At 41.0% G+C, this 16,553-nt stretch overlaps 2 long non-coding RNA genes across 3 annotated transcripts; both read right to left on the bottom strand.

Annotated features, from left to right (window-relative positions):
* Positions 1–3,249: 3,249 nt before the first annotated feature.
* On the bottom strand, positions 3,250–4,029 carry LOC139435246 (uncharacterized). The gene is made up of 3 exons (XR_011644535.1): positions 3,946–4,029; positions 3,496–3,556; positions 3,250–3,383 (listed from the first exon to the last, which is right to left on the bottom strand). It is a non-coding gene; the product is annotated as an uncharacterized lncRNA (long non-coding RNA).
* Positions 4,030–7,516: 3,487 nt separating this feature from the next.
* On the bottom strand, positions 7,517–10,904 carry LOC139435211 (uncharacterized). 2 transcript variants are annotated; one of them, XR_011644493.1, is made up of 4 exons: positions 10,762–10,904; positions 9,853–9,974; positions 8,955–9,034; positions 7,517–8,587 (listed from the first exon to the last, which is right to left on the bottom strand). It is a non-coding gene; the product is annotated as an uncharacterized lncRNA (long non-coding RNA). The 2 variants fall into 2 exon arrangements; XR_011644492.1 differs by lacking the exon at positions 10,762–10,904 and having other exon boundaries at positions 9,853–10,300.
* Positions 10,905–16,553: the final 5,649 nt, after the last annotated feature.

Here is a 16,553-nt window from a genome sequence, read left to right as displayed (position 1 = left end):
AGTGTGTGCCCGCGCCAAGTCCTCCCACCAGCCTCCCGCTGGCCTGCTTCGCCCACTGCCAGTACCTAGTCGCCCTTGGTCGCATGTGGCATTGGATTTTGTTACTGGACTTCCACTTTCACAAGGAAATACCATCATCCTAACTATTGTGGACAGATTCTCAAAGATGGTACACTTTGTGGCTCTTTCCAAACTTCCCACTGCCCGAGAGACTGCAGATCTTCTGGTCAACCATGTAGTTCGACTTCCGGGCCCCCAGTTCATTTCCCACGTTTGGAAGGCCTTCTGTCAGGCTCTGGGAGCATCGGTGAGCCTGTCATCTGGCTATCATCCTCAGACGAACGGGCAAACAGAACGGGCCAACCAGGATCTGGGGTCGGCCCTTCGTTGTGTGGCTTTCAAGAACCCTTCGCTCCCTGCCAAGTGCAGCCACAGGTATTTCACCTTTTCATTGTGCCATGGGTTTCCAACCACCTCTGTTTCCAGCCCAGGAAGAGGAAGTTGCTGTTCCCTCCGTTCAGACCCACCTTCGTCGCTGTCGTAAGGTGTGGAGGGACACCCGAGCAGCCCTGCTCCACTCCGCTGCCCGCAACCGCCTCATCGCAGACCGCCACAGGACCCAGGCCCCCAACTACTTACCAGGTCAGAGTGTTTGGCTTTCATCCAAAGATCTCCCACTCAAGAAAAACTTACCCCACGGTATGTCGGTCCCTTCATCATCGACTCCATTATTAATCCATCTGCAGTCAAACTCAAACTTCCCTCACACATGAAGGTTCATCCAACATTTCATGTATCTCTGTTGAAACCTGTTGCCAGCAGTCCTTTGTCTCCTCCAGTGAGTGTTCCCCCACCCCCCCGCATCATCAATAATCATCCAACGTACACCGTCAGGCGATTGTTGGACGTTCGTCGCCGTGGAAGGGGATTCCAATATCTGGTGGATTGGGAGGGCTATGGTCTAGAGGAGAGGTGTTGGGTTCCCCGGCGAGACATCGTGGGCGCATCTCTGATACGGGACTTCCACCGGGATAACCCTGGAAGACCTGGTAAACCTGGTAGACCGCCTGGAGGCGTCCCTTAAGGGGGGGGTACTGTGGTGGTTGCATTCTCCAGCCACCTTCCTTGTGTGTGTGTTTTCCCTTTCCCTGTCTGTGTGGGCGTGGTGCCTGTCACTCCTGGCTCCCGGCTCAAATCTCCACCAGCTGCAAACAGTTGAGCACTCTCCACTGCAACACACCTGATTCCCATCAGCCATTACAGATGGTATATCAGCGGAGGCTCCACAACCTGTCAGCGCCGTTGTTAAACCCCAGTGGTAAAACTCTTAGCCTTCTCAGCCTTCTTATAGTATAGTGACTATTTTCGCTACACCTGAATTTATTCTTACCTGTTCTTCTTGTGCTCCAGGATTACGCTTCAGTGGATTACGTTCCAGTGGATTAAAACTCCGGAGGATACTCTTCAATGGATTACGCTCCAGTGGATACTCTCCAGCCGGATTATCTCCTCCAAATAAAACCTTTATAACACACTGCCGTGTCCTGCGTTTGGGTTCTCTCAGATAACCGTAACAGAGGAGGGGAACCGAGGAGAGATGAGGGGAAGCAGCAGGCGGTTAGAGAAATGAGAACTCCTCTCCTCTGAGCGGTCATTTTAAAGAGACGTCCATTAATGATGACAGAAGGCACAGCAGCCCTCTGTCTGATGGACAGATGTGTTCATGATGACTTATATATTTACTTTGATTCATTCACAGTGTGGTATAATGAGACAATAACAGGCTACAGATGCGGGCACGCACACACACATATATATATATATATATATATATATCCAAATATATAATCCAAATTATCGCGTTAACGGCGGTAATTAATCGCGTTAACGGCGGTAATTAATTTTTTGAATTAATTGCGTTAAAATATTTAACGCATTTAACGCATGTGCAGAATGGCCCGCCCCATACGTGCCACCAGTGGCAGCGCCAGGGTATGGCTGGGGTAGGCTACACCCATACCAAGAAATGGCTTAGCCCCACCATGAAAAATGATGTTAAAGTAAGCAAAATAAAGTCTGCCAACTCGCGCGGAGTAAATTGCACAGACAGCAGTTAGTAAGACTGATTTCAGTAGCCACGGTTTTGAAAACTTTTGTCACGTAGTGATCGTCTTCTCAATAGAACATCTTTGATAACGGCGTGGTGTTGTTGCAGGAAGTCCCGACGCAGAATACTTTTGCTGTAGTTCAGGGCAGAGCCAGAGCCATTTAATAGAAGAGTTACGACACCGGAAGTCCAAAAACGGTTATCGTCACGTGGTTCATGTAGACGAGGGATCGTTCCCCGGAAGTTCATGGCGGGCAATGTGAATGCATTGATAACAGGAGATAGAACTACGATTTTTGGTAATTATTAGTGAATAAAGGTTTTGATTTGCAATATTTATACAACAAATCGATATGTGTATGTATTTACATCAATATGTTTTCAAAAATAAAATCGAATTTGCTAATATTAAGTGATAATATTAGGATTAGTGTGAACAACTAGTTTACATGTTACTAACAGTGCCTTGGTTAAAGAGCCTGTTGCTGTTTATTTATAGCTTTGAATTCTTTCAAACCAATAGTATCTTCTTAAACTTGTATGGTAGTCAGGAGGATCACTTTCTAATGTTTATTGATACATTTAGAGGGGGGGGATCTAAAGTAATGCTTTAAAATTCAGATTGGATCCATTTCTACCATTTTCTTAAATTCATGGTAGTTTCAGTAATCCCCTGGTAATTGAGGACACAAGTTATCTAAATGACTAATGTCGTCTTTATGGCTTTCAGAAAGGACAGGAGACCGACAGGATATGATGATGATGATGATGATGATGATGATGATGATGATGATGATGTTGTTAAATGTGTTGCTTTAGGAACATCCATTGCAAATACATGGAATTCAATAAACATAGAAGAGCATATCATGCAGTTTGTCGGTGCCTTTTCCTCCGTGTTGTCCTGGTTTGCTGTGCTGCCTCCTAGTAGCCACCATGGTTTGATGTGCTGCCTGGGGATGCTCAAATCGCTCAGAGAAAGGAGTACGAATGTACGGCTTCCCCACTGACACAGAGCGGAGGAAAAAATGGCTGGCTCAAGTCAGCAGGAGCAATTTCACGACCAACAGCAACAAAATATGTGATTTATATACAAACACTGCATTTGCACTTTTTCACAAAACGAAAACCACACCATTGGGAAAGCTTAATGTTTTGTTTAATACAAAAAAACAGGGAAAGGCTTGAAAAACACTGAGAGTTGAGACTCAGGGTGCAGAGTGAGGGTCTCAGTGCAGGTATTCAGGCTCCATTGAACCCCCCTCTGGTTCTTGTGCTGAGAGAGGGAGTAACAGACAGGAGAAAGGGTTATACACACCTATATAGCACACCTATTGCCTTGGGGAGATAACGTGTTTACTTATATAAAACAGTAGTATTAAACGTACCTTGTGTTTTCACTCTCACTTAAGTCCCTCTCCCTTTGCCATCAATCCAGAATCAGCTGGGCTGCAACATTATACAGACAGGTAATAATCAACAGAATCACAAGGACACAATATGGCTCTGCTAAAAACACTCACTCTTACACGCACCAAAGTTATATTTATCTAATATTTAACTCCCTCCACCCCCGCATACAATCCCGTTTAGAAGCCCCTCTTCTCTAATTCAACATGTTGGACGAAATGACATAGAGAGAACGGAATTTACAATTAAAAGGCTGTTCAACGTGTGTTGCTAACTTGCTTCGGTATGCTAGCTTAATCTGTTATCTGTAAACGTTCCCTAAATCTACTAATTTAGGGATAATCCACTGACATCCTTTAATACACATGTTCATTTGAATCAGATGTACTGATAATATCCGCAATATACATCTTTAAACTTCTTCTTACCTTTAAAAGTCCGTCACGAACGGTCTATTATGCAGCAACTCCACAGCTCTGCCAGCCTTGGCGCTAACTTCCGGGGAACGATTGCGAGGCTCCACGATCCGCCATTGCTGTAAAAAAGTGGTCCATTGGAGTGAACGGAGATGTCGTAACTCTTCTATTAAATAGCTCTGGGCAGAGCCATATAATAGTAATAATATGGCAGAGCCATATAATAGTAATAATATGGCTCTGGTACAGGGGTGCACTAACTGGTACGCAGGTTATGTGCGTCATCTGAAATGCGTACCGTCACTTGTATCACAAAGCGCATTTGCGTACCGACGTACTTGTGAAGCTTTTCCAGAAGGCGGTTAGATCACCGGACGACAGAGTCGGTCTCCGTGTGTACAGACAGGGCTGCTGTTAACGTCGGTCTGTACAACGGAACTGTGCCAAAACTACGCCAACCGGCTGCGGAGGGAGACCCCCCCCCCCCCCCCTTCACTGGAGAACTGCGCTAAAACAGCTGATCACAACGTTCACACTGTGGTCACGAAGTACTCCACTAGCGCCCCCCCCCCCTCTGTCGACTTTCCTGAAGTACTCCCCCGTTGATAGAAATCAACACGTAATGAATTAAGACCCCACGGTTTGATGATTGATAGGTGTGTGGGTTGTCTTTCATTTTGACATGCAGAAAAATGTTATAATAAACATACATACTGTATGTTAAATTGATATATCCGCCTTCTTTCATTTATCTTTCCATTCCCACAACAATATACATAAATAAATGGCATATTTTGGACATAGTTCGAATGGTGATTAATCATGATTAATTAATTTTTAAGCTGTGATTAATCTGATTAAAAATTGTAATCGTTTGACAGCCCTAATATTTATATATATACCATTTCAGAATCAAACAGAGCACTCATAATAACGTAACACTATCAGAGACTGGATATATCCCCCCCCCCCCCCCCCCCCCCCCTCTCCCCTCTGGTCGCTACAATGAGGGAAATAAATCACGGGCCAAAAGTTGTATTTACAAGTATTAAAAGTAAGCAGAGGACACCAAACCAACTGACACCTGTCTGTCTGCTGTATCGATGCACACACTGTACCACACACACCTACACCGCACACACGCACATACAGCTCCTAAAACAGGCTACAGCCGTGGTGTATTTTATTGTGAAGCACTAAATGGTTTTAGAAAAATATCGACTCTTTGTTTATAGATATCTACTAAACTAAAGCAAAAAGAGTAGGCCTGTTCTACTGAGTGATATATATTATACACACTGCTCTGCTTTCTGCACGGACCTCACATCTGTTCTCACTGTAAACATCGCGTCGCGATGAAAGCAGTTAATAAAATAATATCCAGGGGATGCATGCAGAGCTGTCATTGGCTGAGATAAGTCCGGCCGTGCGTCACGAGTCTTTGAAACATCTCTGTTGCCGGAAATGCATCCACGAAGCAGCCGTGGAGGACCGTGGAGGACCCATCAGTGTATCCTTGGTTATAGCTCCTCCAGAGAGCCTCCTCGACGCTCGATCCTCGGTCCTCGAAGTGCATTTAGAGAAATGAGATGTCCTTCAACATGGCGCGCTGAAATTCATTTCCGGGTCACTACCGGAGGACCGAGGAGTCGAGGAGTCGAGGAGGGGGATTTGATGAAATGAGAAAGGGCCCCTACCAACTGAGACCTGTCTGTCCGCTGCATCTATGCACACACTGTACCACACACACCTACACCACACACGCACCTACAGCTCCTAAAACAGGCTACAGCCGTTGTGTATTTTATTGTGAAGCACTAAATAGTTTTAGAAAAATATCGACTCTTTGTTTGTAGATATCTACTAAACTACAGCAAATACAGAGAGTAATGTAGGCCTGTTATACTGAGTGATATATATTATACACACTGCTCTGCTTTCTGCACGGACCTCACAGCTGTTCTCACTGTAAACATCGCGTCGCGATGAAAGCAGTTAATAAAATAATATCCAGGGGATGCATGCAGAGCTGTCATTGGCTGAGATAAGTCCGGCCGTGCGTCACGACTCTTTGAAACATCTCTGTTGCCGGAAATGCATCCATGAAGGAGCCGTGGAGGACCCATCAGTGTATCCTCGGTTATAGCTCCTCCAGAGAGCCTCCTCGATGCTCGGTCCTTGGTCCTCGAAGTGCATTTAGAGAAATGAGATGTCCTTCAACATGGCGCGCTAAAATTCATTTCCGGGTCACTACCGGAGGACCTAGGAGTCGAGGAGTCGAGGAGGGGGATTTGATGAAATGAGAAAGGGCCAATATTGTCTGTGGGACCGCAGTGTTTTTCCTAAAAAACTGTGTTGATGTCTCTGCTTTGATCCGCTCTGTGTACATGTAAATACCGTCAGTGTTGGGAAAGTTCACTTTCTACATGAACTAGTTCAGTTCACAGTTCACACATTTTAAAATGAACTAGTTCAGTTCATAGTTCATAATTCAAAATGTTGAACTAAAGTTCATGGTTTCAAAAATGAACTAATTTATAGTTCATAGTTATTTTTTCAATAAGTTGCTGCGAGCTATTATTTGTCTCCTGTACGATGTTAATGGGCCATTTCAATGTTTACAATATCCTCAGAGGGCCGTACAAGTTATTGACCTCTGCTTAAAAAAACTAAAATCACAGCCCATTCATTTCATTCTGTGCAAAGAAAAAGCAACCTCTTAATCCAGATATCTCACCATGACTCGCGTATGCATGCACGTGCAGGGTGTGGCGTGACCACCAAAACAGAAAGATATGGACACAAGATGTGTGCAAATGTATTTAGTTTCCTATCCATGTGAACATGATTTAAGTGGGGGGGACCTAACCTCCTCTAGGGGGGTCCGGGGGGCATGCTCCCCTGGCAAGATGTGTTGCACTATGAGAGCAACATTAGGAGATCTATGGACACATCTCTCAACACCCAAACACAACTGTAAACAGATTTTCTTTTAATTTATGGATATTTGACAAATTATCACTCCCCTTTGAAACTGTATTCTTCTTTATTAATAACTGTCCTATAGTATTTTATACCTGTTTACTTTATTCTCTTATTTTTTTTAGAACTATAATGGTCATATAAAGATGTGCCTTTACCTCACTGGTTGTAGACAAAGCTTCTTATATTTGTTAGCATAGCTAGCTAACCAGATGCTAATGATAACAACACAGTTATTGACTGTCTGATCAGTATGACAGATGAGCAGATCGCCACCGGGCTTTCAACTAAAGACACAGACACGCAGAAACTGCGGCATGTGTATGGACTTATCGGTACTGCAATTTCTGAAGTGCAGGAGTGGCGTTCTGGTGCTCTCCGTCAGAACTGCACCCCTGTCAGTCGAGACCATAGACTGTATATATAAATGGACGTAGGGTCCGTGACGTCACCCATAGGATTCTGCAGAGTTGCCGAGAAGCCCTTAGTAGGCGGAGTCGGCCACTAACGGCTCGACAGCGACGTCAGAGTCTAACTCCCGCCTTCTCCCGCCTGCTCCAAATAAGGGCAAAGAGGAAGGTCTCCCCTAATCCCATGTATTTTGGCATCAATGTCATAAGCATACCATAGAATGTAATTATGAAGTGAAATACCCACAATCCCTACAGGGTCGTAACGTCACAGAAGATAATACCTTTTAGAGAGTTTTGTTCAGTATGCAGATAAATATTTGTTTTACAATAGAAACATTTTTCTCCATAAATGTTCCCACATGTTGTGAGCATCAACTTTAAATCTTTTGTCAACAAATAAAAAACATCTTAATTTCCTTTAGGACAACATTTTGTTTATAACACCACTACATTAACAATAAGCATAGGCAAATGATAACTGTCAACATTTAAGATTGTGCTTTTACTCTTTATTTAATCAGATCTATTTACATTGAAAATGTGATAAAGCCACATTGAAAGTTACATCTTGCATTTTATGAAAAGTAAAGGTTTCGAATCATTTTATGACTTAAGTACACGAGAAAATAAATTAAAGATGTGCAACAACTGTATCAGTAATTCAAATGATATAACTTATGTACAGGGTTGGGAGGGCTACTTGCCAAAAACACAACCAGTAACTTCATGTGAGTATCAAGATATAAAAGTAATGTAACGTGATAACTTTATTTTTGTTTTGGATTACCTCAATATCAAATGCAATGCAAATAAACACAGGAGAGAAGAAATATTAATATGATTTTTTTTACTTAAAATGTATAATATAATACCATAAAGCAGATTCAGGCAGTAGGTGTATAGATTCACAATTAGTATTAGCCTACAGAACAGTACCGCTTCCAGAGAAGAGATACAATTTGATAATTTTACATATATATGCTCTTTTTAGGTTTTGAATAAGATTGTAATCCTGAGTTTCCCTATTATTAAAAAAAGTAAAACTAATCCGATTACATCTCTTCCTATGTATCTAAGGATTACACTTTCATTTTTTTCTATACGATCTTGATTCGTGTTAGATGTAATCCATTACTATCTAAGCCAATACAAGTCATAACTTTTGGAAAATTGTCTCAAGTTATAAATGATGCCTTCAATCTCTTTCACGTGGAGAAGACATCACATTGGCCGAGGCGTTGCAACTTCCCTCAAGCGTCCTACATGAAAGAAAGATCACATGTTAGAAATGTGTGCACAAACTATTCAGTATGACCCGTCTTAGTTTAAAGCCCAAGTGTAAGAGTGAACAGAGGCGGAGTCTGCCTGTTTTCCAATTTGTTTTGTTTGTTGGCTGCTGCTACCCAAACCAACATCCTCCTCACAAGCATTGACTGTTGAAATGTCATTACGCTCCACATGTGGAACAACAAAGGCTTCTTCAGGTGTGCCTTGTATCATAATGATATTGCTCTGATCAGCAGCAAGACTGTTTTCACCACTACCATGGTCGACATCTGCAACCTCCTTCTCCTTGCTGTTAACAGGCGAACTAGGAGTGTCACTTACCTCCTCATTGCTACTCACCCTGCTTTTCCTTCCAGGCTGTTGTTCTTTGCCATTGGTGAAATAGAAAATGGTGGGCACTGCAGTGTTTTTCTCCTTCCCTAATAAAAATAATAAACAAAATCACATAAAATAACTTTTTGAGGTCTGTAGATATTCAACTTTCTTTTGAATAATGTTGTTTTAAATGTAAGAGTGCATTATAAAAGACAATAGAGGGCCAACATGTTAACTATGCAGTTAATCCATTCAACAATTACGTGTTTCCAAGATTCAGATTCAAAGGATTTATGTCATATGCACATAGGCTACATTGTAGGAATGGCAATGCAAATCATCTGTCCCGAGCTCCTCCAACAATGCAACAGTTATATAAGACATAAAACAATCAAATAAATTCTAAATTAAATTAAGAATAATAAATTAGTGCAGGCAGAAATCTATATACACGTAAATATAATAAGACATATGCAAGAACAGAATGTAGAGATAAATATTGTATAGTAAAATTAACTTAAATCATTTTTTTTTTTACAGTGATAGCTGTTAAGATAAATAAGTTATAAGATGACAACAGATGAATGAATGTTGCTATTAAAATAATGTAAAAAAAGGTAATATAATTCATCTGTTTTTAACATAGAGTATGTGGGGGAAATGGCAATTCTCTATCTATGATAAAGAGTCTTTGCATAAATTGAAGAGAAATGTGATGGTTTGCAAAAAAATCGATTTCTATGTTTCTTTACTTAACTGGCTAAATCTTAATTTGGCCTTTAATCAAAAGAACATTACTTATCACTGATGTGCAAGCTGTGCCATAACAATTATTTAGCATTGTATGATGTATAACATGTATTTAATTAGTAACAACAATTTACACTCACAAATGGAACTTTTTTTTTAAAAGGATCTGTACCCATGAGTCCGTGCTGAAGGGATGACTCTCAAAGTGTTCACTGCACAGGCGAGAAGAAACGTTGGGGGTCCATGTATTCCTCCGGATGTTCAGCACCCACTGGTCCAGCCTGTCTGGATCACCTAAAGGAAACCTTTATTCAAAAATACATGAAAACCGACCCAACGACAACAGGAGGGTTAATGCCATATTCACTTAATAACGCATGAACAACTTTTACAAATATTTCTATATAGTCTGTGTTGGTAAATGTAATCTAGGTTGCACATTTCCTGCTGAAATACATGCATGGGCCTACCAAGTTACTGCGTGGCACTTTGGTTTTGATAAAACAGTGTAGTTCCACTATATAAACGTTACATTCATAATCAAACGAGACAATATGCAAGATAAATAGCTATTTGTTGTTATTCTTAATGCTTGTCATTCACACGTTAATAAAATAAAATAAGTACCGATACATAGCAGAACAATTGTGGCGATGTTCAGCTTAATAAGACTTGTTCAACATCATTTCTTTAGCTAATACTATAGCGGGCTGCAGGCGAACCAAGTCCGCGTTTCGCTGCATTCCTTGATCTCCAGTTATAACGCCGGGCTCCGCCGCTGGCCGAAGCTAACGGAGCCGCAAAGGGCTAGCTACGGCTCCGGTTAGCTTCGGTTATCCCACCACTGGGATAATTGGGTCCCCTTTTAACATTTGCTCCCGTTTAGCATTATGGGCGTCATAGCCATAGACTATAAAAGTCTTACCCAAGGCTGAATCATAAACTAAACTGTATATATATATATACACGTATAAAGGGTTACATCCTTAGCTGGCTAATAAGCTACATAACAAGCTAAGCTAACAAGCACACAAACACCTGCTAACGGGGTTAACATGTATAATATTATCATTTTACTCACCGAAAAAAGCTGAGAGTAGACTTCTTGGAAGTTCTGTTAGTACATTCAAGCGCACAGCACGACATCTTAATTGTCTGGTATATCACCCACGAACACGGCTAAAGCTAAAGGGTCAAGTACAGTACTATGACTAACTAACGTTGTAGCCTAGCAGAGTGGACAAGTTGCTGTTAGCTGACAGTGAGGCATGTACGTGTCCATCAACGTGACCACGCCCTAATTAATGCAAAAACTTTAAGACCTAATATAAATAAAAGGGTCGCGTTAGAAAACAATTCACTCACAGATCCATAATCATGAAGGTGGAATCTAACTGTATCGATAATAAAATGTATGGAGCCAGGGAGAAAAACATGTTTTTTTCCGCTGTAAAGTTGGGCATTTTAACATGGGGGTCTATGGAAATTGCTCCTTTCTGCAGCCATCGCCTATCGGCCAATATATGAACTGCAGTGTGTGGCACTTCCGTATTGGCTTCCCGGCTCTTCCCCAGAGTTTGCCGCTTGGTCGAGACATATACCACGTGATGACACGTTAGGCTCGTGTTGTGTTCAAGGACCCTGACCTTGGCCAGGAAAAAAAGGCACTAGCTTGTTTAATTTTTTTGCGGTCTAGATTTCTTTCATTTTTTATTTTTTGCTTGTGTTTATAAATTACCTCGAGGGCCGTACCAAATTGTCTCGCGGGCCATATACGGACGGAGGCCGGAGGTTCCCCACCACTGCCGTAGAGTCTCACTCTGAGCGAGTGCTGCTGCAGCTGCTCTCGGCTTCGTCCATACTAATTCATTCATTCATTCATTCAATGCTCGCCGGTTCCGCGGTTCCACATTGTTTGTTGTGAGGAGTCTGATATATTTAGTATATTTATATTTTAGTGCGACAGCCAGGGGTGACAGGCGCGTACGCGTCACAGGCAGCTTGCTGTTGCCAGATTGAGTGGTTTTCCGCATTATTTTGAAGCCTGTTTACGGTGTGTTTTAACTGGGTTTTCGGCTGAAAGGCATATGAAATCTGGCACACTTTTGAACGCCGTTATAATACAGTGCTGAGAATGAACGCACTTTTGAACGCCGTTATACAGCGCTGAGAATGAACGCGTTCTCAATTACGTTCATCTAGCGGAAATACAGTACGTTCAGTTCACGTTCGCCCAAAATATGAACGCGTTCATGAACGATCGTTCATTGAACGCGTTCAGGTACATCACTGAATACCGTAAATACACACGGATCAAAACAGAGACACTGAGGCCCTTTCTCATTTCATATAAAACTTTTGGCCCGTAATTTATTTTCCACATTGTAACTCTCTCCTCGGTCCCCCTCCTCGGCTCCTCCGCTCGCATCTCCTGTGGGCGGGACTAAGTATCGAGGATAGGAGTCGAGGAGGGGAGTTCGAGAAATGAGAAAGGGCCTTGGTGTCCTCTGCTTACTTTTAATACTTGTAAATACAACTTTTGGCCCGTAATTTATTTCCCTCATTGTAGCGACCAGAGGGGGGGGGGGGATATATCCAGTCTCTGATAGTGTTACGTTATTATGAGTGCTCTGTTTGATTCTGAAATTGTATATATTTATATAAATATATACATATGTGTGTGTGCGTGTCCGCATCTGTAGCCTGTTATTGTCTCATTATACCGCACTGTGAATGAATCAAAGTAAATATATAAGTCATCATGAACACATCTGTCCATCAGACAGAGGGCTGATGTGCCTTCTGTCATCATTAATGGACGTCTCTTTAAAATGACCGCTCAGAGGAGAGGAGTTCTCATTTCTCTAACTGCCTGCTGCTTCCCCTCCTCTCTCCTCGGTTCCCCTCCTCGGCTCCTCCGCTCGCATCTCCTGTGGGCGGGACTAAGTATCGAGGATAGGAGTCGAGGAGGGGAGTCGAGGAGGGGAGTTCGAGAAATGAGAAAGGGCCATTGTATCTTTAACAATCAACACCTTAAATGGGTAAAGATGGTCGCTTAACGTAAGGTAGGCCTACAACCTGCTTCAGGGCCCTTAAAAGTCGGCACAAGAGTAGACATGCAGAGCCGGACCGACGCAGTAAAGTTCTACACCGCCTGACAGCAGACATGAGACAATAATTTAAAACAAGACGTAGCCTATAGACATGCAAACATGCACGCTCATCCATCATCTATGACTCCCCACTGAGCTCGGTTTAATGTGCATAACTTTGGGCAAGGTTCATAGTTTTAAATATTGTAAATCAAGCAACTGTCGGACTTACGCTCTACAAATACTCACAGTATAAAAAAACACGCTAAACACAAGTCAATCAATATAAACTCCTAGCTAACACCAGTGAATGACAATGTTTACAAATTGACAGCTGTATTTACGTTGCTTGTTGTAACGGCAAATGTGTTCTCTGCTTTTTGCAAACAATGCGTCTTGTGATAACCTGTAACTATGACGAACATTTGATGACATTAAACAACTTTTAATAACTTGTACCTTGTAGAGATGTTCTCGGGACAGAACCAGCTTACTCCTCCGATGCGGGAAGAACAAATTGTAGAACCCCTCCCCCCCTTTGTTTAAAAAAGAAAAAGCTTCACATTTTTAAAAAAATATATATTTTGCAATTTTTTTCTGCTTTACATCTTGTCCATTAAAGTGCCATATTGTTCAGGTTCAATTACGAAACTATTAAAGTACGGGTTTGAGTCCGACCATATTAATTTGTGAATAAAATATTTGTAAATAATAATTAGAAGCTGAGTAATCTGCTGCGGAGCAAGCTGCTGACGTATGTGCTCAGTGGGCGGAGTTACAGAGACAAACATAACTTTTTTCTTATTTCTTAACATGATTGAGACTTATAGAACGTACACCCCTCAATATTAACATAGTTCTACATGATTGATTCATGTTTCGACGAGAAACATGAATAAATTATGTTTCATATATTAAATGCATATTTGCAAATTGAACAACCCCACTTTCCCCTTTTTTCAGCGCATGGTATGAGGAAACTCATACTGCCCTGAATTAGGTTCGATAAAAAGTGAACTGAAGTTGCATGACGGTGAGTCATTAACACTGGCAACGTTTCAGGGCTGATCCAAAACACAACCCTTAATTATATTTTGTTTTATTTATGGGAAATGTTCTTTTTGCTTTTATTTCATTTAATTTCAAACCTTTATTTATGCAGGTGAATCCCATTGAGATCATTGATCTCTTTTTCAAGGGTGACCTGCTGCAAGTAGGTTCCACATGAATACATATAAACATAACAGAAAAACAAAAAGGACATCATACAGCATATTTACAGCGACTACAGTTTACATAGCTAGTAACATTTACAGGTTCCAACAGTTTACGATTGGATAGCATCTATCCTCGCTTTAAACACATTTAGTGGAACCAAATTGCTCAGCTTCCATTCCTTTTGCAGACTGTTCCAAGTTAGTGGAGCTGCACACCTAAAAGCTTTCGTCCCTAAGACAGTCCTAGTAGTTAGCACATTTAATAAGACCACAGCATTCGAATTCAGGCAGTAGCCACTTACAATTTGCCGTGAGATCAGGGAGCAGATGTAAGATGGAGGTTTCCCTAACATGGCTTTGTATATAAAAATGTACCAGTGACTGAGCCTCCGTACAGTTAGCGAAGGCAAACCAGCCCTTGCATACAGGGTACAGTGATGGGTTAATGCTTTACAGTTTGTCACAAATCTCAGTGCGCTGTGATACACGGCATCTAACTTGATCAGGTAATGGGCAGGTGCATTCATATACATCAAATCACCATAGCACAGGTAAAAAGGTCACAGTGACTAGCCTTTTCCTGGCCTCAAGTGAGAAACAGGACTAGATGACCTAAAACAGAACCTTGTGCATTAGTAATGTTTAACCACTCAGAAGACAGCCCATCAAAGTGAACACATTGGGACCTTTCAGAGAGGTAGTTCTCTTTTTTAGTTTTTATGTCAATAGCAGAAATGTTTGGTCTCTAAAATGAACTCAATCTCATTTTGCATGTGGTTAATTTCAAACAGGCCAACAATGTTGACATGTAAGAATCAAACCAGACTCGTTAACACCTGGTCTGTTTGATCGGGTGCTTGCAAAGAAATGAAATAGTATTCATCATATTCAAAAGACCACATGTATGCACCTTTTGGATACTTTTTCTTTGTTTTTAAAGCACACACAAACCTGGAAAAACAGAGTGAGAGAACAGACCTGCTAACGGACAGAGAACCTGAATGGGGCTGCTCTTTCTCAAGAAAATAGCTTGAAAGGGGTTGTCAGTGTTAGTTATAAAAGTTCTTAGATCAGCTACATGTTTTAGACAACATGTTTTAACTAGAGCCATGGCAAGTTTAAACATATGGTGTAAGTATGTTTTTGAGTAAATTCAGTATCTGACCTAAGTAATAATTACCAAAGAGATATCGATCAATGTGGTCTTAAGGATTTTCCTGACATTCCGAAAAGGATCTTATCAAGCCAATCCATGGAAATGGTTTTGTTTTGGAAACTTTGGTTCATATAAACCTGTACCTTGTAACAACAACTGCTGAGCGTCACTTCCTCTGACAAAATCGAATTGTGTTGTGATTTAGGCGGACTGGGCCGAGTCTGGCCACTTCTGCGTGACAGTGCCTCCTTAGCGGAGGTAACTGTTAGCCAGGCCTGCCTCACACTGTTTACACTCGGTGATCCATTTTGAGACATGCAAGGCCCCCTCACTCTGTTAGCGTACACTGAGGATTTCATGATGTTTACTCTGTATATACAGGAGTCAGCTTAAATAAGACTTCCATGAATGCTGGATCCCACAGAAAACTGATGGACTAGATTAAACTGCGGCCCACAACGAAGAACTCTCTTGGCATTTTGGACCATTTTGACCCGAGCAAGGTTAATAAAACATAAATATTTATGTTAACTATGGGGTTCTTTCCTCTGCTCAGGAGCCAAGCATACAGTCTGTGCAGAATATTGTGATACAACACAGATTTGTTATAGCCATCAAAACATTCTCTGAGAAATTGCCTGTTGTTTGGTGAGTGTGTATTTGTGTATATGCAGCATATGTAATGTATGTCTCCTACAAGTTGCTCCCTTGATGGAAAACCTGTTTATTTTATGTTTATATATAGGAACAAATGTGGGAGGTTAGTAAATATTGAGTTTAAAGTTTGTTTTGCATTTCTTAATTCTCTTAGTAATAACTGTATTTTAGCAATAGTAGTTACACCAGATAGGTTACATGTACATTTGTGAGATCATTTCTGGGACTTTTTTTTATTTAAAATGTCCAGGTCCATGTATGCAATAGGAAAGCTGTAAACAATTAAATGCATATTATAACTTCGAATTATTTATCAGAATTCTCTATATTCTCTATATATGTTTTCTATTATTATTATTATTATCTTTTTCTACTAAATAGAGCAAGTAATGCAGATGAAGTAAACTATATTAATGTCAAAATAAATAAATTCAATAAGCTATATGGGCCATTCTACCAAATTGGACCAGTCAGGTTGGACATTGTTTATGTTTTTTTCCCAAAACGTTGTCCATATTTTGTACCATATCTAAATTACACATATCTAGTAAAAGAACTGTACATTTTTATATCATATTTTCAGACTGTATTGGAATGTTTTTCCTCTACCAAAAATGGTCACTACCGAAACATAGTAGCCTACATACACTGTAGTAAAACAATTATATTATATATTATATTAACCTGTTAAGACTGTTTTACCTTCCCTTCTCTAAATAGTATTTTAACAAATATTTCTTGAGGGTTTTCA

Source organism: Pseudochaenichthys georgianus, chromosome 15 (assembly GCF_902827115.2).
Source record: "Pseudochaenichthys georgianus chromosome 15, fPseGeo1.2, whole genome shotgun sequence".
In the NCBI taxonomy this organism is placed as follows: Eukaryota; Metazoa; Chordata; class Actinopteri; order Perciformes; family Channichthyidae; genus Pseudochaenichthys; species Pseudochaenichthys georgianus.
This window is presented reverse-complemented; position numbering and strand designations above follow the sequence as displayed.